The following is a 26,929-nucleotide window of genomic DNA, read 5'->3' on the forward strand; positions in this document are numbered from 1 at the left end:
GTGTACTGTGACGGTCCCTTTGAATGTAAACATATCTCAGTCTCTTGCCACTCAAACATTTTGGTCGTTTTTATTTTTTCAACCAAAATGAATAACTTTACATTTTGTCACATTGTATACCATCTACTATGTTCTTGCACACTCCAACCTGCCGATTTGCAGCCTCTGCATTCTCCTCGCCACTGACATTCCCACCAAATCTTATGTATCAGCAAACCGTGGAGGGTATTTACCAAAGAGATTCAAAGAATCTGCTGTTGACTATTTTTAACAAAAATATGAAACATTTATTAAACAAGAAAGATTAGCTGTATTACACTAGACAACAAAATGTTTAGAAAGATTTCAACACTGACAACCAGAAAAAATGATTCAACCTCACATTATCCCCTTTGTCCCAGCAGTACTCTTACAGGCCCAACACTCCAATGAAGACCAACCACCATCTCCACACCAAGGATTGAGATTGAGTTGCAAAGAGGTTTGTTTTCTGGTAGACGTCTGAACATTCAGTCAAAGTCCTTCCACAATTGGTATCTCCTTTTGAAATCCAGAAAGCTTTCTCTGAATTCATTATTACTTTAACTTCAGAGCAATACAGTCCCTTAAATTAATTTCTGCAGCAGTCTGACATTTTCATCTTCCCTCTATGGTATATCCATCTCCACTGAAACTAAAACTGCTTTTCCTGTCTTTCCCCATCTCTGTGTGGGTCTTCTCTGATCACGTGTTGCAAAGCAACAGCACGGTTTTTTCTACTTTTTATGTTTGTTTTAATTCCCCAAAACTACTACTCCCTTGGTAACCCATCTCTTAACTTCAAGAGTCATAAAACACCATTCAAAATGCATGCATACAAACAGGGCCTGGAGACTTCCTGGCTCCATCTAAAAAAAAAACTTTAAAATGAAACCAAACCCAGGTTTAATTTTTCTTATCATACACATAAAATAATATAGTTTAAACTTAAAGTTATATCTTGTTCTTCACGCCCACAAATACAAGTATACCTTTCTTAAAATTGTATCTAGTTCCTAACAAAATAACTAAGGCCCACGTACTGATCCTTGCAGTACCCCGCTACTTACAGGCTGTCAATGTGAACATGCTCTGTTTATCCTGTTGTCTGTCCATTAATCAATCCTCAATCCATGCTTGATAGGTTTGGCAGGACAAGGTCACCAACCTTGAGGCCCTGGTGTTTGATAATTCCATCAGCATACATTCATTGCGAGGAACATCTACATTTGCTTGGCCACATTAATTGGATAGATGACAACTATATACACAATTCACACACAATTCTGTATGGTGAATTAGCCACTGGGTCATGACCTCCTGGCTGTCTATTCGGTGTCCCTACATCTGCGACAAGGCCATCTGCAAGTGAGATATGAAGATGGTGGATGTTGGCACTGACAACTGGGAGACAGTGTCTGATGGTCGTGACCTCTGGATGCTGACTATTTGGAAGGACATTGGAAGAGGCAAGCAGAAACGTAAAGCTCAGTTGGCAGAGAAGAGCACCCAGAAAAAACAGAGGCCTAGTGAGTTAGCACCTTCTCAGCCCACTGTCTTCCTCGCCGTAAATGCAGCAGAGACCACCATGCCAGAGTGGGGCTACTGAGCTGCACCATATGATGATCAACATAAGTGTTGGCTATCATGATGCAAACCATGCCTCACGAGATGGAAGGCTGCCCGTGGACTAAGCTCAGAACCTAGTGCATTCCAGAAGATCATTTTTTCAGTCTTGTCAGATGTTGAGAGGTTGCTCAGCCTACTTGACAATGTTGTTGTCCATCGGGTGCGGGGGGCAAAGCAGAACACATTCAGCGATTATCAGAGTTACTCACTTAACACTCACAACACAATTTGTTGCTCAACAAGGACAATTGGGTATCTGTGGCACTTGAGATTGACTTTCTTGGTACAGAGTGACAACAGTTGGCGTGAAGCCTAGACCATGACATTTAAGCCATTCATGTGCTTTTTATCCTGTCTAACGTGACCGTAGAAAGCTACTTTGGAAAGATGCACAATGGGAATGGACAATCGCACAGCAAACAATGTTTGACACATTAATGATGAAGATCATGCATCTGTCAGTCCTTGCGCAATATGACCCAGGAAACGTGATTGAAGCTGTATTCTCTCAGTATATTGAAGGAAGCGAATGACCAATTGCTTATGTGTCATGCCCATTGCTGGAAATTGAATGCAAATACTTTTCTGGAGAACAGGATGCACTAGCCAGTTTCCACGCTTGTGAACATTGGCACATGTTTATGTGTGGTAGAAAATCCACTCTTGGGCAGCACAGTGGCGCAGTGGTTAGCATTGCAGCCTCATGGCGCCAAGGTCCCAGGTTCGATCCCGGCTCTGGGTCACTGTCCGTGTGGAGTTTGCACATTCTCCCCGTGTTTGCGTGGGTTTCGCCCCCACAACCCAAAGGATGTGCAGGGTAGGTGGATTGGCCATGCTAAATTGCCCCTTAATTGGAAAAATTAATTGGGTACTCTAAATTTAAAAAAAAAGAAGAAAATTCACTCTCTGCACCACTCAACTAGCGCTGACTACATTGTTCACCATAGAACATAGAATTTTTTTGTGAGGGCCACGAAGAATTCAGCACGAGATTGTAGAATAGGAAGAAATAACTTTATTTACAATTACATATATATACACAACAGCAGCAGTACTCCCTTGCTGCTCACTCCTCTTAGCTGGTTCCATACTGGCCAGCTCTATTTATGCAGGAACTCTGCTAATGATTTCTCCACCCTCCCTCATTGGGAAAGCTCATACTCCCTAAGGATTGTGGGATTGCCATTCGTCCCCAGCCAGTGGTAAGCAGGCAGGTTATAACAAATTTACAGTGCAGAAGGTCTGGTCATTGTCATGGTCTGGTCATTGACCTCTGTGCATCTACAGATGTCGGATCATCTTCATGAGGTTGAGTATCTCGCGGTTTCACCAACTGAGTAATTGACATACTTAGCCATACTGCTGTGGCAGTGTTAGCAATAGCGAACCATTTTGCGACATTGAAGACCTGGTGGTCGCTGTAATTTCACACACGATGGCAAATCCTGTTACGCAAGAGGAATTGAAATCAGAATTGGGACCAGTTACAGCCGAAAGAAAGCCAGTAACAAAAAAAACGAGTGGCCTCGTGAAACAGAGGAAGGACTGGTCCCATACTACAAGATACCCAATGAGGCTATACTGTTTGCTAACTAAATCGCATGCGGAACTTGGAGTGGTTATCCCAAAAGCACTACAGCAACGTGTATTGCATATTGCCTATGAAGGATATCTAGGCATTGTTAAGGTGGAACAACGCTCCTGTGAAGTAGTCTAGTGGCCAGCAATAGATCGCCACACTGTAGTGTTCACTGGAAACTGCTTAGCTTGTACACTTACTGTGTCCAACACTTCTACAACCAACCCCATGCCAACAACTCTCAGTAGATATTTTTGTAGAAGTGTAAGCAGCCCCTAGCAATAAACATTTGTTTGCTTGTTTATAACCTAGATAGCAAATGACTGGAAATCGCTACAACAAATGCCATAGCCAGCACTTTGGTCATTGACACTCTAGACAAGTTGTTAACAAAATGGAGTTCTATCACAACCGACAGTGAACCACAATTTGTTTCCAGTTAGTTCGCTGAATTCACCACCATCTGACATCACGATACAACCTGTAATGAAATGATTATAGAACTATTAACAGAGAGTTAATGTATCAGAGTAGAAAACATTTGAACAGTCCATTCATATCCTACTTCACACAATCGATTCACCCCACACACTCTGACTGGAAAGACACAAGCTGAACTTAAGTATAACTTTTGCATGATGCTGACCATTCACCACCACGCAATGAAAATGTCAGAGCAAAAACATAAGAAATCGCAAAGCGATAAGGTGAAACAAAATTAGTACTTTGACAAGCAAACACATGCCAGGAAATCACAATGAGTTGGAAATTGTTTTCACACCAAATGGCCAAATTGTGATCACATGCTTGCATTATCGTGGATCGTTTGATAGCGAGTAGACCAAGATATTTTGAGCACAGTGATTCTGGGAGTACATTACCTTTTCCGATGATCGACTGTGAGGTTGATCATTCGCCTCTTTGAGGTGATTACACAGAACGACAACCTCAAGTTCATATATCTTAGTGCCATTTTCAATAACCTTCATATCGCGAAGCCTGTTAGAAAATTCCAAGACATGACTCCATGTTCATATATTTGTTAGAATGCTTTAATTTAAAATAAGTTATTTTTAGACACTTTTGCTGTTCTCTTCCATGTCTTGCTGATGTAGATTATAATTGGTAAGACTGTGGACATGTAGAGTCACTGTTTCATGGCTATGTTGATGGTGTTGGATGCCCCGCACAGTGTGGGACCTCTGGAGGAATGACTGCTTTGTCAATTCTTGTGTGGAGATCAATCTCTACATCACCCTTCCTGTGGATGTTGCTTCCTCAGTAAGGGAAATGGGTCAATGTCCTTGATGTCCAGTTGCTGATGGTGATGGGCAATCCTTGAATCGCGCACACTCAAGAGTAGTGGCACCAAGGTTGGTCTACACATAATTGTGAGAAGATTAAAACAATGATGACTGGATGACAACACACACAACCCCTCATCGTCATCATCATCGATGAAGGGGTGAAGAATCAAGAGCTGTGGAGATGCACAGCACCAATGTTGGACCATAATTTTGAGCTCATTTGAAAGAAAGTATTAGAGCAGGAGGTGTTGATATCAACACAAGTGTGAATATGAGGAAGAGGAAGTGAAAGAGAGGAAGGTTACATGGAGCAATGATCATAGTAGTATGAATAAAATGATGAGAAAAGCTGTGATGGAGATGAGAAGTTAGAAGCCAGAGGATATAGAGAGACATTGTTGACCATCTAAGCAAACTTCCTTTCCTTTCTCACATAAAGATCTTGCAGTGGCAATTTCTGGTCATGCCTGCCTCAAGACCACCTGAGGTCTAGACTTTTAAATGGTCGGCAAATTTTTTACTGGAAAATTTATCCCTTGATGTTTCTTATAGATATCAGACCACGTGAGCTTTGCAGAATGCTTTTGTACCCCTATCCCTGGTTAATGGTGCCCAAGCAACATTATCTGCTTTTGCACAGCAGTCAATATGCAGCTGCTGCAGCCCACACCCCTATGCATACATAGCTGCAGGCAGGGTTGCTCAATGTGCCCTGTTCAAAGAATTGTGTAAGTCTGAAAGCCCTGTTAATATGACATCAGTACTTTCAACAATTGTGTGGAACTGTTCAGAAAGACTTTTGAGTTAGTGTCTTCACAGCAAGCTGTTTCGGTCGTGTCTCGGGCGATGTAAAGCTGATGTGGGAGATAAATATCAACAAGGATTGCTTGGGTTGAACAACCTGCTTCTACATTGTAATTTCTGTGTAAAACCATGTTTTTAAAAAAACCTCACTGCTGCCAAATGAGCTCTCAATGAGAAAGCAATGACTGGAGGAGCTGGCGTTTTAATCTGTCTCACATGATATCTCTCTGAATGCTGCATTGATGTAGGCGTGGCAAGTGTTTAGTTGTTTTGACTTCTTCTCACCGAGAATGTTGCTATTGGAATGCCAAGATCAATAGCCAAAGACTCTGAGCTCCATTGATTTGGTGCTTGGACTATACATTGGATCTAACAAGTTGCTATGGATGTCAGTGTCCAGGTAGTAGGGAAATATCAACAAAGCTCTATCCTTTTTTTACAACAATAATATTTATTAGTGTCACAAGTAGGCTTACATTAACACTGCAATGAAGTTACTGTGAAAATCCCCCAGTCACCACACTCCAGCGCCTGTTTGGGTACACTGAGGGAAAATTCAGAATGTCCAAGTCATCTAACAAGCACGTCTTTCAGGACATGTGGGAGGAAACCGGAGCGCCTGGAGGAAAACCATGCAGACACTGGGAGAACGTGCAGACTCCGTACAGAAAGTGACCCAAGCAGAGAATCGAACCCGGGTCCCTGGCACTGTGGAGCAGCAGTACTAACCACTGTGCTAGCTGTGAGCCATTCTTCGAAGTGGGTGTGCACTTTGTACGGGCAGAGACTAATTTAGTTGTGGTGCCCCCACAGCTAAATATGCTGTTCTTACTTATGGGGTGATCCCCCTATCTCGTGACCATTTAAAGCCCAGCCTCAGTTAAAATCCTCCCAATGCCCCTATTCTGTCTCCGTTCACAGGTGAAGAACTTCTACTTGGTCAGTGAGCTGAAGTCTGCTGTTGCCCATAAAGCCATACCACAGGAGAGTCATAGAGCCATAGCGTCATTCAGCACAGAAAAGGCCCTTCGGCCTATTGAGTCTGCACTGACACTAAACCACCCCCCCCCCCCCACCCCCCCAACCCGTGCTAATCCCACTTACCAGCACTTGTCCCATATTCTTGAATGTGATGGTGTTTCAAGTGCTTCCAAGTGCTTTTTAAAGGTTGTGAGGTTTCCAGCCTCCACTACCGTCTCAAGCAGTGCATTCCAGATTCTCACTATCCTCTGAGTGAACAAATATGTTCTTAAATCCCCTCGGAATCTTCTGCACCTCACCCTGAAACTATGCCCCCTTGGGATTGATCCCTCAACCAAGGGGAACAGCTGCTTCCTATTCACCCTGTCCAATTCTTACACCTCAATCAATACACCTCAATACACAGTTCAGCCTAATCTGCTCTAAAGAAAATAATTCGAGCTTATCCAGTCTCTCCTTATAGCTCAGATGCTCCAACCCAGGTAACATCCTGGTGAATCTCCTCTGTACCCCCTCCAGTGCAATCACCTCGTTCTGAAAGTGAGGTGACCAGAATTGCAAACTATACTCCAGCTGTGGCCTAACCAACGTTCTATACAGTTCCAACATAACCCCTTTGCTCTTATATTCTGTGCCGTGACTGATAAAGGCAAGTGTCCCATATGCCTTCTGAACTACCTTATTCACCTGCTCTGCTGTCTTCAAGGATCTGTGAACAAGTACCTGGAGATCCATCTGTTCCTCTGAGCTTCCTAGTGTGCTGCCATTTGTTACATGCTCCCTTGTCTTGTTTCTTCTTCCAACGTGCATCATGGTGAAGTACTAACTGCCACTGCTCTGCCCATCTGACCAACCCATCTATATCTTCCTGTAACCTATGATCCTCTTCTTCACTGATAACCATCCTACCAATCCTAGTGTTGTCTGCAAACTTAAATATCATTCCCTTCATGTTCTCATCTATATTATTTATGCGCCATTGGGCACCGTTCTCCAGTTACCACCAAACTTTGTGTTTGATTACTAAGCCAGTTTTAGATCCATCTTGACAAGTTTCTTTGAATTTCATGACCTTCTCAATCGGTCTCCCATGTGGAACCTTGTCAAAGGCTTTGCTGAAATCCTTATAAACTACATGAACTGTACTTCCTTCATTCACACACATGGCCACTTTATCAAAAAAATTCTATTTTATCAAATTTGTTGGGCATGACCTCCCTCTGACAAAGCCAAGCTGACTATCCCTAATCAACCCATGTCTTTACAAGTGGAAATTAATTATTTCCTTCAGAATTTTCTCTAATAGTTTCCCTACCACTGACATGAGATCTACCGGCTTGTAATTCCTGGTTTTATCTCTGACACCTTTCTTGAAAAGTGGAACAACATTAGCTGTTCTCCAGTCCTCTGACACTTCCCCATGGCCAATGAGAAATTAAAAACTTGTATCAGGGAACCACAGCGACCTGGGACACATTTCATCTGGGCCTGGGTACTTGTCTATTTTTAAACCTGTCAAAGCCTCCAATACTGCCTCACTTTCTATGTCAAACTCCTCAAGGTCCTCACAGTCCCACTTCCTGAATTCTGTACCTACGTCAGTTCTGTTCCTCTTGAGTGAAGACCAATGAGAAGTATTAATTTAAATGAAGTGAAGAATAAGGGCAGGGAATCTAATATATGGGTAGCTAGGAGTTAGGCAGGGGGTAGTTGGGTATGTTATTGTGGGGATTTTGTGTGTGTTGGACCGCTCTGTTGTTTAGAATGTTAAAATTATAAATGCCTCAATAAAAACACACTTGAACCGTACTGTGTTGTGGTTGCTATCACTAAAATGCCCCCCACTGCCACATTGAACACTTGTCCAGGTTCGTTCCCCAGAACCAAATCCAACACTGCTCCACCTCTTGTTGGCCCTTCTACATATTGATATAAAAAACTCCCCTGGATACGTGACAAGAAATTCGCCCCCTCTAAATGTTTTACACTATGACTATCCCAATTTATGTTGGGGAAGTTGAAATCCTCTGGTATAATTACCCGATTATTGTTCTTATACACCTCAGTAAATTGTCTACATATCTGCTCCTCTATTTCCCACTGACTCTTTGGGGGCCTATAATACACTCCCAGTAATGTGGCTGCCCATTTTGTATTCATAAATTCTACCCATAAGACCTTGTTTGAAGACCCTTCCAAGATATCATCTCTCCTCATTGTAGTAATTGATTCCTTAATTCATAGTGCAACACCACTTCTTTCTTTACACCCTCCTCTGTCTCGTCTGTACCCCGGAATGTTAACCAGCTAGTCCTGCCCTTCGCTAAACCATGACTCCGTGGTGGCAACAATGTCACAATTGCATGTATCAATCCATACCCTTAACTCATCAGTCTTACCTATTACACTCCTAACATTAATGTAAAGACCATCCAGCCTTGTCCTGCTCTCTTGACATTCAACATTGCTGAACTCACACTGACTTGTTTCCTTTACTGTAGCATGATGTGTCTCTATTTTATTAATACTCTATGTCCCCTCCCCCTGCCAAACTAGTTTAAACACCTCCCAATAACACTAGCAAACCTACCTGCAAGGATGTTGGTCACAATGTAGTTTAGGTAGAGACCATCCCTCTTGTAAATGTTCCACCTTCCCCAGAAATGGTCCCAGTCATCCAAGAATCTAAAATGCTCCCTTCTGCACCAACCTTTGAGCCATGTACTCATCTGCCCTATTTTCCTGTTTCCATACCCGCCAGCAAGTGGCACCAGGAGTAATCCAGAGATTACAACCTTAGAGGTCCTGCTTTTTAATCTACTGCCTAGCTCCCTGAATTCTTGATGCAAGACCTAATCCTGCATTCTAACTATAGCGTTGGTACCAACAGTACAGCAACCTCTGACTTTTCACCCTCTCTTTTAGAATGCCCTGCAGCTGTTCAGTTACATCTCTAATAGCACGGTAGCACAGTGGGGCAGCATGGTAGCACAGTGGTTAGCACAGTTGCTTTACAGCTCCTGGCTTGGGTTACCGTCTGTGTGGAGTCTGCACATTCTCCCCGTGTCTACGTGGGTTTCCTCCGGGTGCTCCGGTTTCCTCCCACAGTCCAACCATGTGCAGGGTAGGTGGATTGGCCATGATAAATTGCCCTTAGTGACCAAAAAAGGTTATCTGGGGTTACTGGGTTACAGGGATAGGGTGGAGGTGTGGGCTTGGATAGGGTGCTTTTTCAAGAGCTGGTGCAGACTCGATGGGCCGAATGGCCTCCATCTGCACTGTAAATTCTGATATCTATGATACCAGGGAGCCAACATACCATCCTGGAGTCACGCCTTTGGCGGCAGAAACCTCTGTCTGCTCCCCTGATTAATGAATCTCCTATTACCTTTCCTCTTCCCCACTGTATAGTCAAGCCGCTTGTGGTGCCAGAAACGTGCCCCTAACTGAACTCCCTTGAGTACCAGCGCCCTGATCAGCTTCCAAAATGGAATACTGAATTGTGAGCAGGATGCCAGGGGGCTCCTGCACTGCCTGCCTGTTCTTCCTGGACTGCCTGGTGGTCACCCATTTCCTTTATTCCTCTTGTCCCGTCAGCTGTAGTGTGACTGCCTCTGTGAATGTGCTATATACATAATACGTAGCCTTGTGAATGCGCCACAGTGTCTCCAACTGCTGCTCAAGCTCAGACACCCGAAGCTCCAATTTATGCAGGTGGGAGCACTTCCCACAAATGTGGGACACTGGTAGGGGTCCAAGACTCCCCTCATTTGATAGGCCACACATTCCACTCAGTTGCCCTCACCTGACATGTCTTACAACTAAACCTTTATGCCTTAGGCCAGAATAAATCTAAAAGTAATACTTTCCTCAACAAATAATATGTTTTTCTTAAGCTTCAGCTATTTAGGCACAGTCCCTAATATCCGTTTCTCACCAACCAATCAGCTTACTGCTTTCCTGTGATGTCCCTCTTGGTTGTTTTTCAAACTCAGCGCGCTGTCTGAGCAGTGTTCACAGGTCCGGTGAGGGCCCCGAGCTCCGGGCACTTTTTTTTATTTTCTGTCCCGAAAGTGCATCCCTCGCAGCTCCGATGCTCGCCGCAGCCTGAAGGCCTTGAGCCCCACGCTCGCTCTCTTTTTTTTCTCTGTCCCGAAAGTGTGTCCTCGCAGATCTGATGCTCTCCGCTGCCTGAAGGTAGGAAAACTGGTTAAAAAAAATTAAATGTTATAAAAGTGATTTGCATCAGTGGTCTGTTTGTGTTGAACACATTTTAAATTGGTCTGGGTTTAAATGGGTCTAAAGCCCCCAATGTAAACATGAGAAAGCTCATTCCTGCAGAACAGATCATTTCACACGTCATCTGGAACAAGATCATTCAGACTCCGAAGTACAAAAAGACATTCCAGCACTTTAACCCATAAATTACCATTTTGAATATTTTATTTATTCCTTCACATGGTGTCGGTGTCTCTGGATAGACCAGTAGCCCTTGAGAAGGTGTGGTGAGCCTCCAACTCAAACCGCTGAAGTCCCTGTGGTGTAGGTACACACACAGTGCAGTAGGAAAGGAGCTCCACGATTTTAACCCGGCAACAGTGAAGGAACAGTGATATAGTTTCAAGTCATGTTAGTGTGTGCCTTGGAGGCGAACTTGCAGGTGGTGGTATTCCCATGCATCTGTTAAGAACATAAGAACTAGGAGCAGGAGTAGGCCATCTGGCCCCTCGAGCCTGCTCCACCATTCAATGAGATCATGGCTGATCTTTTGTGGACTCAGCTCCACTTTCCGGCCCGAACACCATAACCCTTAATCCCTTTATTCTTCAAAAAACTATCTCTCTTTATCTTAAAAACATTTAATGAAGGAGCCTCCACTGCTTCACTGTTGCCCTTGTTCTTCCAGGAGGTTACAAGTTTGGAAGGTGCTCTCGATGGAGCTTTGGTGATTGCAGCAGCATACATTATAGATGGTACACATGAATAAGGTGGTGGATGGAGTACCAATCGAGTGGGCTGCTTTGTCCTGAATGGAGTCAAGCTGCTTAAGTGTTGTTGCAGCTGTACCCATCCAGGCAAATGGATAATATTCTATCACAATCTTGACTTGAACCTTGCAGATAGTGAACCATAAGACTTATTCGGCCCATCAAGTCTGCTCCCTCATTCAGTCAGATCATGATTGATCTGATATGAGAATCCTGAACTCCACTTTCCTGTCTTAGCTCCGTAACCCTTAATTTCCTGACTGATCTTGCAGGTGTGGTCTAACTAGTGTCTTGTATAGTTTTAGAAACTATATTATACTGCATTTGCTTAAATCATTCCGATTGCTTTCCCTATTACCTGCTGAACTTGCATGCTAGCTTTTTGTGATTTATGCACGAGGACCCCCTCTGTCCTGCAGCTTTCTGCAGTCTTTCACCATTTAAATAATATTTAGCTCCTTTATTCTTCCTTTAAAAGTGCATAACTTCACATTTTCCTATATTACGTTCCATCTCCAAGTGTTTTCCCATTCTGTCTATGTTAGACTCTTTGTGTCATCCAGACCTTCCCGCCTATTTTTGTGTCATCCGCAAATTCGACAATAGTAACTTCCCTCAACCAAGTCATTAATATATATTGTAAATAATTGTTACCCCTGCTCTGATCCCTGTGGCATGCCACTAGTTACAGGTTGCCATCTTGAAAATGCCTCTCTTATCCCAACACTCTGTTTTCTATTGTTTGGCCAATCCTCTACCCATGTTAATATGCTACCCCCAACACCATGGGCTCTTACCTTATTTTAGTGCGAAACTTTTTAAAAATAAGTTTAAAGTGCTTTTTTTAAAAATAGATTTAAAGTGCCCAATTCCTTTTTTCCCAATTAAGGGGCAATTTAGTGTGGCCAATCCACCTACCCTGCACATCTTTGTGTTGTGGGAGTGAGACCCATGCAGGCACGGGGAGAATGTGCAAACTCCACACGGACAGTGACCTGGGGCCGGGATCGAACCCGGGTCCTCGGCGCCGTGAGGCAGCAGTGCTAACCACTGCACCACCGTGCTGCCCGTGCAAAACCTTACTAAACACTTCTTGGAAATAAAAGTATATTACATATACTGGTTCCCCTTTATCTATCCTGATCATTACCACCTCAAAGAATTCTAATAAATTTGTGAGGCACGATTTATCCTTCATGAAACCATGCTGACTCTGATTGGTTATATTATGTATTTCTAAATGCTATTGTTATTACATCCTTTATAATGGACTCTGACATTTCCCAATGACAGAAGTTAAGCCTATGGTTACCTGTTTTTTTTTTGTTTCCCTTTTTGAATAAGGATGTTACACTGGCAGTTTTCCAATCTTCTTGGGACTTTTCTCGAATTTAAGTATTCTTGGACAATTATTACCAGTGTACCCGCTATCTCTGCAGCAACATTCTTTAATATCCACGGATGCAACCCATCGGGTACAGGGGAATTATCGGCCTTTAGCCCTATTAGCTTTCCTTGTACTTTTTCTTTGGTGATAGTTATTGGGGGTGATTCCACGGCCACATTGCACCCGGTGCAAATTCCGCTATGTTGGGAGAATTCCGGGAGAGGCCCAAAATGGGATTTGCGCCCGCGCCAAACAGTTTCCGATGCTGCCAGCCTGCTCCAGTTGGCATGACCTGGTTCACACCCTCACTGGGCGTGAATCAGACTAGCATGTCTAAATCATCATTTAAATATGCAAGGTGTGATTTAAGCCAAATTCCCCAGTCTCCTGGAATTCTCCCACCCGCCAGTGCAACATGAAGTCAGGTTTGATGGCGAGGCAGGAGGGGGCGGGGGGGGTCAGAGGCCGTTGTAACCCCTAGGGCTGTCGGGGCCATTTGCAGGTCTGTTCCCTGTCAATGTCCCCAGGCAATGTCTGCCTGGCAGTGTCGACCTGATGGTGCTGACCTGGTTAGCAAGACGTGGGGCCTGAAGGAGGGACATTTGGCGACCCCATAGAGGGTATTGCTCATCATGGGGCTGTGGAGTGCTGGTACTGACAATTTGGGAGGGGGCCTGATGCTGACGAATTTGTGGGGGGTGAGGGGAGGCCTAAAGCCAGCAATTTGGGGAGGGCGGACCTGATGCCGGCGATTTGTGGGGTCGGCGGGGGGTCAGACTCCGGCGATGGTGGGAGGTTCGTTGCCAGTGGGGTGGGGGGAAGCAGAGCATTAGCCTGAGATCGGGGCGTCCCGACGGCGGAGGAGCCAGATCTGCTGCCATCTTCAGGTCCTGCACTTAAGCTGGCCAGCCACAGGTGAAAGCGAATGTCCATTATCCTTATTTCGACTGCCTTGTCGGAGCAGGCTGAGGTTTCACCCTGATTATTCCATGTAGGAACCTTGCACTTAAAGCCCGGGTATGACTGAATTTCGCGGTCTTGAACGCACCAGAATTGTGACTGGAGTCCACCAAAAGAGATGATGCAATTTAGATTGTGGTTTATTCATACTGTGGTTTATTTACATACTGCACAGAGCGAACCAATAACTATGCACAGCATTGTTTACTTTGTGACATGTTGTAATGTGGCAGGTAGAGCAGCAGCATTCATGTCGCAGAACCTGTTGTTTTATTTTTAAATGTGATGATGCAGCTCTTTCTGCAGTCCGGAGGTATCTGCGTGAGACGTGCGCATATTCCACTGTAATCACCGAACTGACAGTTGCTCCTGTTTGCATACAATTTGGAACACAAAAACCAGTTAGCAGCAGATAAAGCTTTGCATTTCGAGTATGTTACATATTCTCTATCAATTAAACTATCCCTTTCCCATAGCCACTCTGTAGATGCCCTGAAATGTTCCTCCTTATCTCCTTATTTTCTCTCCTTTCCTGAAGGCACCCTGGCTGTGGTGCCAATACAGGGACATCAGAAAACTCTCCAGTTTCTCACCCAAGTTGCCATTCTTCTTGTTTGAGTCAAGTATCCTATATCCATTTGATATATTCACATCTAAGCATCTGTCACCCCTGTTTACACTAATTTACATTGGCCCCTCATCCAGCAATACCTCAAATGTAAAATTCTTGGGCGGCATTTATCGGCCTTATCGCACCTGGCTCAGGACACGACAAGGTTGGTAAATCCAGGCGATTGAGGGCCCCTGGCCCAAGTGGCACTTCTAGGCTGGCAGGGTGCCAGGCTGGCAGTGCCAAGGTGCCCAGGTGACATCTTGCCCATGCTGGGGATCGGGCCCGGAGGTGCCCTGCCATCATGAGGCACGCTGACCCCCTAATTGGTGAGTTGGGATGTTGGAGGGTCCGGAGGCCGCGATGTTGGGATCGAGAGATCGGGACGCCTTTTTTAAATGGCGCCACAATCTCTTCCTGCACTGCTGAGCGGAGCTTGTTGGTGCAGGAAGTGAGCCTAAGTGCAGACTCGATGAGGCATTCCTCGCCGAGACCCAAAAATGAAGCAGAGTCCCATTTAATAGCAGAGTCATTCTCAGCGGTGCAAGCACCAGGAAACACGCCCGTCATGTACATTTGCGTTAAATCATGTCCCTCATCTTGATGTTCATATCCCTCTGCAACACAAGCTGCCTTCTCCCTCTCCATGCTATTGGCATTGAAGTGCCTCTTACTGCCTTTCCGGCTGATGTCAGCAAGCCCTTGGGAGACTGGGGTCAAACACGGAATTTCTGGATTGTTCCAATTTTACTAACTGAACCACTCGGGAGCTCCCTGGGGATTTGGTATAATTCTGAACCATTTTTAGAATTGTCTTTTTGTCCCAAGTGAACACCCACGTTTAGAGCCCGACTGAAACATCTTAATATTTATTACTGTCACAAGTAGGCTTACATTAACACTGCAATGAAATTACTGTGAAAATCCCCATGTCGCCACATTCCAGCGCCTGTTCGGGTTCACAGAGGGAGAATTCAGAATGTCCAAATTACCTAATAGCACATCTTTCGGGTGCTGAAATGTGGGAGTTAATCGGAGCACCTGGAGGAAACTCATGCAGACACAAGGAGAATGAATCCATTTCCACAAAAACGTAATAATCTTCAAGAAACCGAAGAGCATCCTGACATTAAAGAAGATCAGGTCAATCAGAGAAAGCTCAGACTCCTGAGTATTTTCTGGAGTTGACTATTTGAGAAAGAGTGAAGTTCTCTTTACATTGTTCCATTAATCATTGTCGGCTAATATATATTATGGGATAGATACACATTACTGCATTAATCATGGAGCCGACCTGGTATGGTACAGGATCAGAGGAGGGTGAAGCTTCCTTTGCGCTCACAAAGGATCCACCTCAAAGCAAACCTCAAGAAGTGAGGCATTTTTCTGTTTCCAAAACCAGCCTTCCTGAGGATTTTCTGACTGATACCGCCAATTTACCACAAATGAATGCCAAAGTGGGGGTTGTTTTGTGCTGTGCATTTCGGTCAGCTTTAGTGATAGATAGGTTGGTTAAATGAGTGAGCAAAGATCTGGCAATGGAGTATAATGTGGGAAAATATGAAATTATCCATTTTGACATGATCTAAATGGTGAGAAATTGTAGAATCTGAGATACGGGTCATAGGGTTCTACAGCATAGAAAGCGGCCCTTCAGCCCATCGTGACTGCACTGACCATCAAGCACCTGTCTACTCTAATCCCACTTTCCAGCTCTTGTTCCATAGCCTTGTATGCTATTCTATGGAATTTGTTCCGTAGCCTTGTATGCTATTCTATGGAATTTGTTCTGTAGCCTTGTATGCTATGCTATGGCATGAACCCATCTAAATGTTTCTCAAATAGTGTGAGGGTTCCTACCTCCAGTTAGCAAGTTCCAGACTCCCATCACACTCTTGGTGAAAAAGGTTATCCTCAAATACCCTCTAATTCTCCTGCCCTTTAGCATAAATCTATGCCCCTTATTTATTTACCCCTCTACTAAGGAGAAACGTTTCTTCCTATCTGCATCCCTCATAATTTTGTGCATCTCAATCAGGTTCCCCCTCAGCCTTCTCTGCTCTAAGGAAATCAACCCCAGCCTAACCAGCCTTTCTTCAGAGCTGAAATGCAACATCCTAGTAAATCTCCTCTGCACCCTTTCTATTGCAATCGCATCCTTCCTATAGTGTGGTGACCAGAACTGCAGGTAGGACCCCAGCTGTGGCCTAACAAGCATTTTCTCCAGTTCCACCATAACCCCCTTGCTCTTACATTCTAAGCCTCGGCTAATAAAGGAAGGTATTTCATATGCCTTCATAACCACCTCATCTACCTGTACTGCAGCCTTCAGGGATGTTTGGACATGCACCCCAAGGTCTCTCTAGTCTTCTGTACTTCCTAGCGTCTTACTGATCATTATGTATTACCATACCACTCAGGCAGGATCCAATCACCACCTGTTACCGGGCAGAATATGGTCTTTTGGCCCATTCATTGGCCACCAGCCAATCAATCGAATAGAGTCACACCCCATCTCTCGGGTGCTGAAAAGTCTGGGTCTTGCTATCCAAAGCTAGCAACACCATATACTATGATGCAACTTCTTGAATTCCTCCTTCTCTCTCCTGCTTGATTTAAAGATACATGCCCATTAAGCATCCATTGATCAAAATGGTAACAGCAAAAATAAAGAAAGGGGAAATAAGCGAATCAGCGAGAAGGACCCTTGCAAACCTTCCTCCTTAAATGGAATGAAACGTCAGGGCACAAACGTTTTATTATGAGGTATGCAAGACATAGATCACAAACGCATATCTATCCATCCCCATTATGTAAGTCCCCTTCCCAGTCACTACATCGGTAACTAGTCAGCCTGTAAACACGTGACAAAGCATCCGCAATCACATTACCCTTCCCAGGAATGTGTACAATTTTATCATTGAACTGCTGTAATAATAAACTCCAACGGATCTTGCGTTCCAGGTTTTAAACTTCTCTATAAACGCAAGTGGGTTATGGTCTGTGTAAACTAAGCTTTGTTTATTGTCATATCAGATATATGTTGATGGGCTAGTAGCACTGCCCCTACCCCCAGGACACTGACATCTGTGGCCATTTCAAATGGTCTGAAAAGTCCGGAGTAGCCAGCACTCGTCGGCCCACTAACATGGCCATCAATCCCCAAACGCTACTTGGTGTTCTATGGACCACAGCGTTTTCACTTGTTTCTGCACAAATCCAACAAGCACTGTATCTCCGTCTCTAACTGAGCCAGTCTCCATGGCTTTACTCGAGACGGATGTGGCTTTATTGGTTCAGAGTTTCTTATGTCTTAATTACGATTACTTATCAAAGTGCCTCCTGGTGTTTCCCTACAACTCTGTCTATATTCTTTCAGTATCTTTATTTGATCTTATGTTCTTCTTCTGATAGGTTTGTATCTTTGGTTTTAGAACTCCCTCTGATATCTTCAAACAGTGCCTTGTTTTCATTCTCTTCTTCAAAGTCAAAGACAATGTGATTCTCTTTATCAGGTTTCTGACTGTCCAAATTAGAGAGGACCCCTTGAATGAGTTTTTCTGCAATTCTGTCACTCTCTGTTTCTCGTGTGATGCAGCCAGTCTTTTCTGATCGTCCAATGAATGTTCCATCATAGCCTCCCTGATCCTGCCTTTATTAGATTTAGATTTATTGTCATGTATACTGAGGTACAATGAAAAGTATTGTTCTGCATACAGTCCAGGCAGATCGTTCCATACATGAAAAAACATAGGACAGCGGAAGGTGTAGACAGAGTCACTGGCTGGGAGGCGGGTTTGCGTGATGGACTGGGCTGTGTTCACGACTCTCTGTAGTTGCTTACGGTCTTGGGCAGAGCAGTTGCCGTACCAGGCTGTGATGCAGCCAGAAAGGATGCTTTCTATGGTGCATCTGCAAAAACTGGTAAGAGTCAATGTGAACATGCTGAATTTCCTTTGTTTCCTGAGGAAGCATAGGCGCTGTGATTCAATCCCATATGTCTTCTTAACCACCTTATCTACCTGTCCTGCTGCATTCGGGGATCTTTGGACATGCACCCAAGGTCTCTGTACGTCCTGCCATCCTACTGTTCATTGTGTATTCCATTGCCTTCTTAGACCTCCCAAAATACATCACACTTTCCTGGGTTAAAATTCATTTGCCACTGTTCTGCGCATTTCATCAGCCTGTCTATATCACCCTGTAATCTGAGGATTTCCTCCTCATTATTAATCACACCACCAATTTTCATGTCATCTTCAAACTTGCTGATCATACCTCCCACATTCACATTTAGATCTGGGTGTCCTAATTTTTAAAAAAATTTAGAGTACCCAATTATTTTTTTCTTCCCAATTAAGGGGAAATTTAGCATGGCCAATCCACCGAACCTGCACATCTTTGGGTTGTGGGGGTGAAACCCACGCAGACATGGGGAGAATGTGCAAACTCCATATGAACAGTGACCCAGGGCCGGAATTCGAACCCGGGTCCTCAGTGCCGCAGTCCCAGTGCTAACCACTGTACCACATGCCAACCCTGGGTGTCTTAATGCTTGAATCGCAGTAGGCTCGTATGCAGGTACAGTAAGTAATGAGGAAAACGAATAGAATGTTGTCATTTATCACGAGGGGAAGTGAATACAAAAGTAGGAAGGTTATTGTCGGCTGCAAAGAGACATAGATAGGATGCAGAGCTGGGCTGAGAAGTGGCAGATGGAGTTTAACCCTGAAAAGTGTGAGGTTGTCCATTTTGGAAGGACAAATATGAATGCGGAATACAGGGTTAACGGTAGAGTTCTTGGCAATGTGGAGGAGCAGAGAGATCTTGGGGTCTATGTTCATACATCTTTGAAAGTTGCCACTCAAGTGGATAGAGCTGTGAAGAAGGCCTATGGTGTGCTCGCGTTCATTAACAGAGGGATTGAATTTAAGAGCCGTGAGGTCATGATGCAGCTGCACAAAACTTTGGTAAGGCCACATTTGGAGTACTGTGTACAGTTTTGGTCGCCTCATTTTAGGAAGGATGTGGAAGCTTTGGAAAAGAAGATTTACCAGGATGTTGCCTGGAATGGAGAGTAGGTCTTATGAGGAAAGGTTGAGGGTGCTAGGCCTTTTCTCATTAGAACGGAGAAGGATGAGGGGCGACTTGATCGAGGTTTATAAGATGATCAGGGGAATAGATAGAGTAGACAGTCAGAGACTTTTTCCCCGGGTGGAACAAACCATTACAAGGGGACATAAATTTAAGGTGAAAGGTGGAAGATATAGGAGTGATATCAGAGGTAGGTTCTTTACCCAGAGAGTGGTGGGGGCATGGAATGCACTGCCTGTGGAAGTAGTTGAGTCGGAAACATTAGGGACCTTCAAGCAGCTATTGGATAGGCACATGGATTACGGTAAAATTATATAGTGTAGATTTATTTGTTCTCAAGGGCAGCACGGTAGCATTGTGGATAGCACAATTGCTTCACAGCTCCAGGGTCCCAGGTTCGATTCCGGCTTGGGTCACTGTCTGTGCGGAGTCTGCCCGTCCTCCCCGTGTCTGTGTGGGTTTCCTCCGGGTGCTCCGGTTTCCTCCCACAGTCCAAAGATGTGCGGGTTAGGTGAATTGGCCAATGATAAATTGCCCTTAATGTCCAAATTGCCCTTGGTGTTGGGTGGAGGTGTTGGGTTTGGGTAGGGTGCTCTTTCCAAGAGCCGGTGCAGACTCAAAGGGCCGAATGGCCTCCTTCTGCACTGTAAATTCAATGATAATCTATGATTAATCTAGGACAAAGGTTCGGCACAACATCGTGGGCCGAAGGGCCTGTTCTGTGCTGTATTTTCTATGTTCTATGTTATGCTTCTCGTGAACACATCTGGCGTACTGTGTACAGTTTTGGTCAACTTACTTAAGGAAGGATATAGGTGTGTTGGAAGCACTTCCGAGAAGGTTTACTTGTCTATACCTGGAATGGGCTTATGAGGAAAGGTTGGACAGGATAGGCTAGTATCTGCTGGAATTTATAAGAGTAAGAAACGACTTGATTGAAACATATAAGATCCTGAGGTGCCTTGAAAGGGTGGATGTGAAAAGGATGCCACCGTGCCACACTTAATGGACCCATCATTTCTGTATGTCTGATTTAAGTACTAAGCATGGTCATTAAACACTGTCCCTATACCACTCAATTGATCAAGGGAGGCAAAATCTAATAGAAAGATGCTGAAAGCTGCACCTTCTTGTCATCAGGTTTATTGACATTGTAAGATAATGGCCTCCATTTTAATTTAAATGGAAATATCTTGCCTGCTTAGATAAATACCTGCAGGGAATGGAGAAAGTTCTATTTACAGTATAATCCACTACAGGACAGAGCTTGCCACCCACTGGGATTTCATTACCGGCAGCATCAGCCCAAGTTGCTAAAGCAGAAATGCAGCGAGATTTAATTGGAGACGGGGGAGATTTGACAGTTAAGAAACAGGAAGCTCTTTGCGTGCACTATTGCAGAACTGCCAACACAACGACAAGAGTCCGAAGGAACCACTTGTAATTGTTGTAAAATGCTTCAGTGACAAAGGACTTTTACTCAGCAGTTCTTGACACTTCACACCCGACCACCAGACTATTTGACCGTGAAGAGGATCACAACTCAGCCAAATCCTGCTGGTGAATCATGGGTAACAGGGAAATGGGCAATGGAAAGAGAGAAAAATCTTCACCTCTGTGTCCTTCTCTCAGCTGAAACTTGTAATGAAAACAAAGATTGAAAAATCATATAGTTGCTGAGATCCCAAGTATTTGCAACGCTGTCATGTAAATAGGGGTATCTGGTAGGTCTTTCTAATTCTTGCTCTCATAACTCAACATTAACTTCCATAAGCAAATTAAGATTCCTTATGCACAAAAATGACACATCGCATTTCACACTATGTACAGATCAGTTACTGTACATCACACATGAGGGATACATGGAATGTATTGGAGATTCTCCAACTCTGGTAGTAACATGTCTCCAGACCAGAATTTAACAATTAAAACTTACCCTGTCAAATTTGTTTTCAGTTTAAATGTTACAGAAACCAAGAGGCAAAAAAAATGTGGAAATAAAACAAAAGTAGAATTAATTGTTAATATGCTCTTGTCTTATGGTGATGTGGCTGAGTCTGACAAGCAGCAAGACACTTGCATAAAATAGCTAAAGCCTTTGTTGCTACACCTTCAAGATGAGATGTTGCTGATCAATGGAACAAGATCCAACACACCCACTCAGTTCAGATGCTTTGAACACTAATGGTCAGAGCTCTGAACGATGCTGAGGGATTTGATTGAAGCACTTTCTTTTCAAGTAAATATATAAATTGTCTTGCACTTCCTATACTTCCCTTAATTGCGGTGCTGAGAGAAAATAGAGTCATCCACATGACTGTCTCCAATCTACACATATCGGCACATCAAGGAAGCTATTTTAGTTGTCGAGGCAGTGCCAACTAATGATTTCTGAGCACCAGTATTTATCGCTTGACAAGCAAGGATAGCTTCTACTTTAACCTGTTAATTCTTTTTAAAAACCTATTGCATTAAACTCAATATTCGTGATATGATTTCATTAAAAACCCAAAGTACCTTTCATTTCTGAATCTGGTTGGATCTGGTGGGTCTATTCAGTGCTAGAGGTATTCCATTGATGCACAACTGCTGCTGTTTTATAATTACAGGTATATTACCTCAAGATTGCTTCATCTTAATCGAGGTAATGATTTTTGGCTGTCCAAAAATCATTCGGTGATTTCTAAAAATTTTCGCCTAACATCTTTTTCATAGTAGCTGTAATTTCTAATATCTAAAGTAAGAGTTCAGCAGCTCTTTTACAGTACTTCATTTGTAATAAGAGCAGAATTATATTCCGTGAATTACCATTGCATCTTTTAGTATTTTACTTGGCGTCAGCCTCGCACAAAAAACCTGGGCTGAGACTTGATATTTTTGCCCCAAGCTATCATTCTGAGTTTAGATATTTCCTGAGAGGCCTGTCCAATTTCCTGGGATGCACCATGACTAATCAGTCAGCCAATGTTAAGGGGATATTTTGCTTTGCCTCCTCGCATTTTCTGCCCGATAGCTCGTCAAATAATTTTGAAAACCAAGAGACAAAATTTAAAAGCTTTACTGAGGAAAAATACATGTTTTTTTTAAAATGTAGAGTACCCAATTAATTTTTTCCAATTAAGGGGCAATTTAGCGTGACCAATTTACCTACCTTGCACATCTTTGGGTTGTAGGGGCAAAACCCACGCAAACACAGGGGGGAATGTGCAAACTCCACACGGACCGGGATCGAACCTGGGACCTTGGTGCCGTGAGGCTGCAGTGCTAACCATTGTGCCACCATGCTGCCCGGGCGAGGTAAAATATGTGTCCAGTGTTTTCAAAAGCAATGAGCCTAGTGTGTGTTTGGCGGAACTGTTCGAATTATACAACTATTGTAGCTTTTATCATATACATTTATATTTACATTTACATTTATAGAAACATAATAAGTTAGAAATACATTAAAGTGGGAAATTGACAAACTGATGGGATAGAGCAACCCAGGTGGTCAGAGGAAAAGAGATAGATAGCACTTCATTTATTTAGTGCTACTTCAATTTTTAAAATCAGCAATTGAATTTTGAAATGAAATAATTTCACCACCTCTCTTTTTAAACAGCAAGGTGTCCCTTACACCTGTGACACGGGGAGGGAAAAGCACAAATGAAGAGAAAGTCAGTGTTTTACTTTCTGTTCCTAATTTGACTTTTAAAAAAAATTAGATGTTAACATTTGAGAACAAAAAGAAGCCTATTTGAGGGAAACGAATAGGAAGAGGAAGGAGAAAGGAAATTGGTTGAAGCTGAAAGGCCCCCGGTCTCAGCACCCAATGTTTTGTGGCAGCAGGAAGGAATGGGGGCAAATCAATGGAGAGTTAAAGGTGAGTGACAGTGAAGCATTATGAGGATCCAAAGGTGAGTGAGTCATTTGAAGAGGGAAAGATAATGGTGGGACTGTAGGTTTGATGTTAAGTGTATTCGGTACTAGGCAAGTGAAAGATGGGGATGGGTCGGTTCTCCGGCTGTGTTGCACCAGGCGCAAATCCCGCTATGCCGGAAGAATTGCAGAAATGCCCTGAAACAGCTCTAGCTGGCATGATCAGGATCTTGCCTAGAAAGACCGAGAACCTGGGGCGAAATTCTCCCGAAACTGCGCGATGTCCGCCGACTGGCGCCCAAAACGGTGCCAATCAGACGGGCATCGCGCGGCCCCAAAGGTGCGGAATGCTCCGCATCTTTGGGGGCCGAGCCCCAACATTGAGGGGCTAGGCCGACGCCGGAGGAATTTCCGCCCCGCCAGCTGGCGGAAACGGCCTTTGTTGCCCCGCCAGCTGGAGCGGAAATGACATCTCGGGGCGGCGCATGCGCGGGAGCGTCAGCGGCCGCTGACAGTTTCCCGCGCATGCGCAGTGGAGGGAGTCTCTTCCGCCTCCGCCATGGTGGCGACCGTGGCGGAGGCGGAAGGGAAAGAGTGCTCCCATGGCACAGGCCCACCCGCGGATCGGTGGGCCCCGATCGCGGGCCAGGCCACTGTGGGGGCACCCTCCGGGGCCAGATCGCCCCGCGCCCCCCCCAGGACCCCGGAGCACGCCCACGCTGCCTTGTCCCGCCGTTCAAAAGGTGGTTTAATCCACGCCGGCGGGACAGGCAATTTATCGGCAGGACTTAGGCCCATCCGGGCCGGAGAATTCAGCGGGGGGGGGGGGGCCCGCCAACTGGCACGGCCCGATTCCTGCCCCCGCCGAATATCCGGTACCGGAGACTTCGGCAACCAGCGGGGACGGGATTCACGGCGGCCAACGGCCATTCTCCGACCCGCTGGGGGGTCGGAGAATGACGCCCCAGATCACAATTCGATTGCATTAATTTAAATCTCATCAGCAGGATTAAAGTTGAATGCAGCGGCCCCCCAGACCCCCCCTCCCCCCGCCACGGCAAGCAGAAAGTCACCCGTGTGCAAATGACTACTGGTTCTTAAAAGCAGGGAACAGATGCCAGGGACAATGAGGTTGAGTAAGTACCCTTTCCTCACTTACCTCCAGGGTGTCAGGGTGGGGGGGTTCAGGGGCTGGCCAAGGCTGGAGGGCGTCTGGTGGGGGGGGGGGTTCCTGGAGGCCATGTGACAAGTTTTCTCTCTGCAACTGTAAACCTTTCAACTTTCTTTAAGTTTGTCCATTTCAATGCTCTGTCAGACAAAGGTAAAGTCGTCCCGCTATAGCCTTGACAACCTCTGATGCCTCTCCCAGCACATCAAACATCCAAAGAACTGCCAGATGAAGGTAAAGGTCTTCCCTTTGTGTTGGAAACCTTTGAAACGTTTTTTTCTCATTCAATTTCACTCCCCTTTAACTTTTTCAAGCCTCTGAGCTTGCTGTGAATAATTAAAGCTTTGAACTGCATATTTTACATTTAATTGCATGGTCCATACCTTTTCCAAGCCTCTTGATTGACAGGACCAGGCTATTTCAAAGGAGGGCTTAGCTTTATTTGTTTTTATAGTTATTTATAGCCTTTAACTCTAACTGTTGCATCTCTTAAGCAGGTTTTGTTTCTAACCACGGTTTTTTATAATGGGGCTGTTTCTTTGTACTAAGGTGCTCCCCAGAAAGAGATGTTGTTTCTACCACAGTTTTTTTCTGTTGGGGTTGCTTCTGTACTGAAGTCATTCCTAGAAAGACCAGGTGCTCTGTCAGAGTGCTGCCCCCTGGCAATGCTAACTTGTGCCAGGGTACAGTGCCAGGTTGGCACCGCCAAGGGGCAGGGCCTGAGGGGGGCCTTGAAAGAGGTGGGCCCTTTGGCAGACCCATAGTGGCTGACTTGTGGGGCGGGGGGTGGCCTTGCCAGCTATTGTAGGGGAAGGGGGGGTCAGCCTTGCCAGAGATTGCGGAGGGTTTGGGGACGTGGCTGCAGTGTTATTCTGAGATCGGGGCTCCTGAGGATTTGGCCTTGCTGGCTTCTTTGGGTCCCATGAAACGAATCACCCCATCTCCAAAAAAACTTCTAAGTGTGGGAGGATTGCGCTGATCCACCCGGTGGGAATCCTGTTGGAGACTACACTTAGAAATGTTTTGGGAGAATTCCACCCAGGGACATCAATGGGATCGAGAAGTGGGGAAAGTGAGAGTGGTTGAGAAAGGAGATTGAAAGGTGGCATGGTGGCGCAGTGGTTAGCACCACTGCCTCACGGCACTGAGGTCACTGTGTATAGAGTTTGCACATTCTCCCTGTATGTGCGTGGGTCTCACCCCCACAACCCAAAGATATGCAGGGTAGGTGGATTGGCCATGCTAAATTGCCCTTTAAACAAAATAAATAAAAGGAAAGGAGATTGAATGGATGCCTCTGAGAGTCATACTCTACATACAACTGCCAAATGTAGCCTGCAGCTACTGATGCTTATATCAAGCCCCATGACCCATTGTCTCCTACCCTCTGACCCAAAAAGAATAAAGACAGGGAGAAACACAACAAGAAAACTTGAGGGAAAGAAGCCTAAGAGATGAAAGATAGAAGGGAGAGACAGAGAAAATCAGCGACACAAAGCCATCAGCGATGGATGAAAATGAGAGACCATAAGCGCATTTTCCAGTCTCCCAGCTGCATGTTTCTTGGCAGCGGGGAGGTAACATGCCAGCATGTGCCATTCACTGGTGGTGAGATTCTCTGCTCCCGCAGCTTTCTCTGGGAACTCCCATTGAAGCCGCCCCATGCCGCCGGAGAACCTGTGGGCAGTGGTGTGCTACCAGCGGGACCAAAGATCCCACTGCCAGCAAACAGCCAAAGAATCCTGCCCCATATTTTTCAAATTAGTGTGCAATGTGATATGAGATCATCTGGTATAAAATAAAGACAGAAATGTTCACTCTTGTTACAGGAACTGTGTCAGATTTGTGATCAGCTTAACCTGATAGCACTTGGGATAATGTATGCAAATAATCCTACATCCAAACTATATTCTGCCTGACCTGAGAGTTATGATAAAACATGGGCCTGTTACTTGATGTCGTGGGCTGGGTTTTCGTGGAGGAGGTGGAAAATTTGAGTCAGGAAATTTCCCAGCCATGGAGATGCAACTCCCTTAGAAAGCTCCCCATCCACAGTTTTGCAACCGGAAGACAGGGAGGGGATGCTGTTGAGCCAGCCACCTTGGAAGGCTGGCTCAAAGTAGCAATGGAAAGGGGTGGATGTCCCTCCAATGGTCAATCTGTTGTAAAAGCAAACTAACATCTATTCACTAACCGCATCAAAGACTGAGATAATCCTTTAATAGTCTCTTAAGTCTGTCAGTGAGAATGCTGAGATAAGTAGTTCTGGATCTTTTGAAATTTGGCAAAGCATTCATTATTGAGTCGGCTGTAATAACAAACTGGGATATAAGCAATAGACTCCATTGAAACTGGGGGGGGGGGGAAACTGTTGGCCTCTTTTTTTTTTCTAAACTATACCAGATGTCATGTCAATCACAGCAGATGATGAGCAAGTGTGCGCATTTATTTTCTCAGTGAAAGCTGCTAAATGTGTTTTTTTTTCATTTTATAAAGAATCTAAGCATTCCACTTCACATCATTAAACCAGAGACCCTAATCTGTGT

General features: G+C 44.7%; 1 protein-coding gene across 2 annotated transcripts in view; it reads left to right on the plus strand.

Moving 5' to 3' along the window:
- LOC140431041 (oxysterol-binding protein-related protein 8-like) overlaps window positions 1-26,929 on the plus strand; it is a 224,053-nt gene that overhangs the window by 32,051 nt on the left and 165,073 nt on the right. The window contains exon 1 of one of the 2 annotated variants that reach the window (XM_072518950.1): window positions 10,497-10,515. The exons of the other annotated variant lie outside the window; for it this stretch is intronic. The gene's annotated coding sequence lies outside the window, so the exon portion shown is untranslated. Of the gene's footprint in view, window positions 1-10,496; window positions 10,516-26,929 lie in introns of those variants that run through there. 2 annotated transcript variants of the gene reach the window in all.

Source organism: Scyliorhinus torazame, chromosome 10, assembly GCF_047496885.1.
Source record: "Scyliorhinus torazame isolate Kashiwa2021f chromosome 10, sScyTor2.1, whole genome shotgun sequence".
NCBI lineage: Eukaryota > Metazoa > Chordata > Chondrichthyes > Carcharhiniformes > Scyliorhinidae > Scyliorhinus > Scyliorhinus torazame.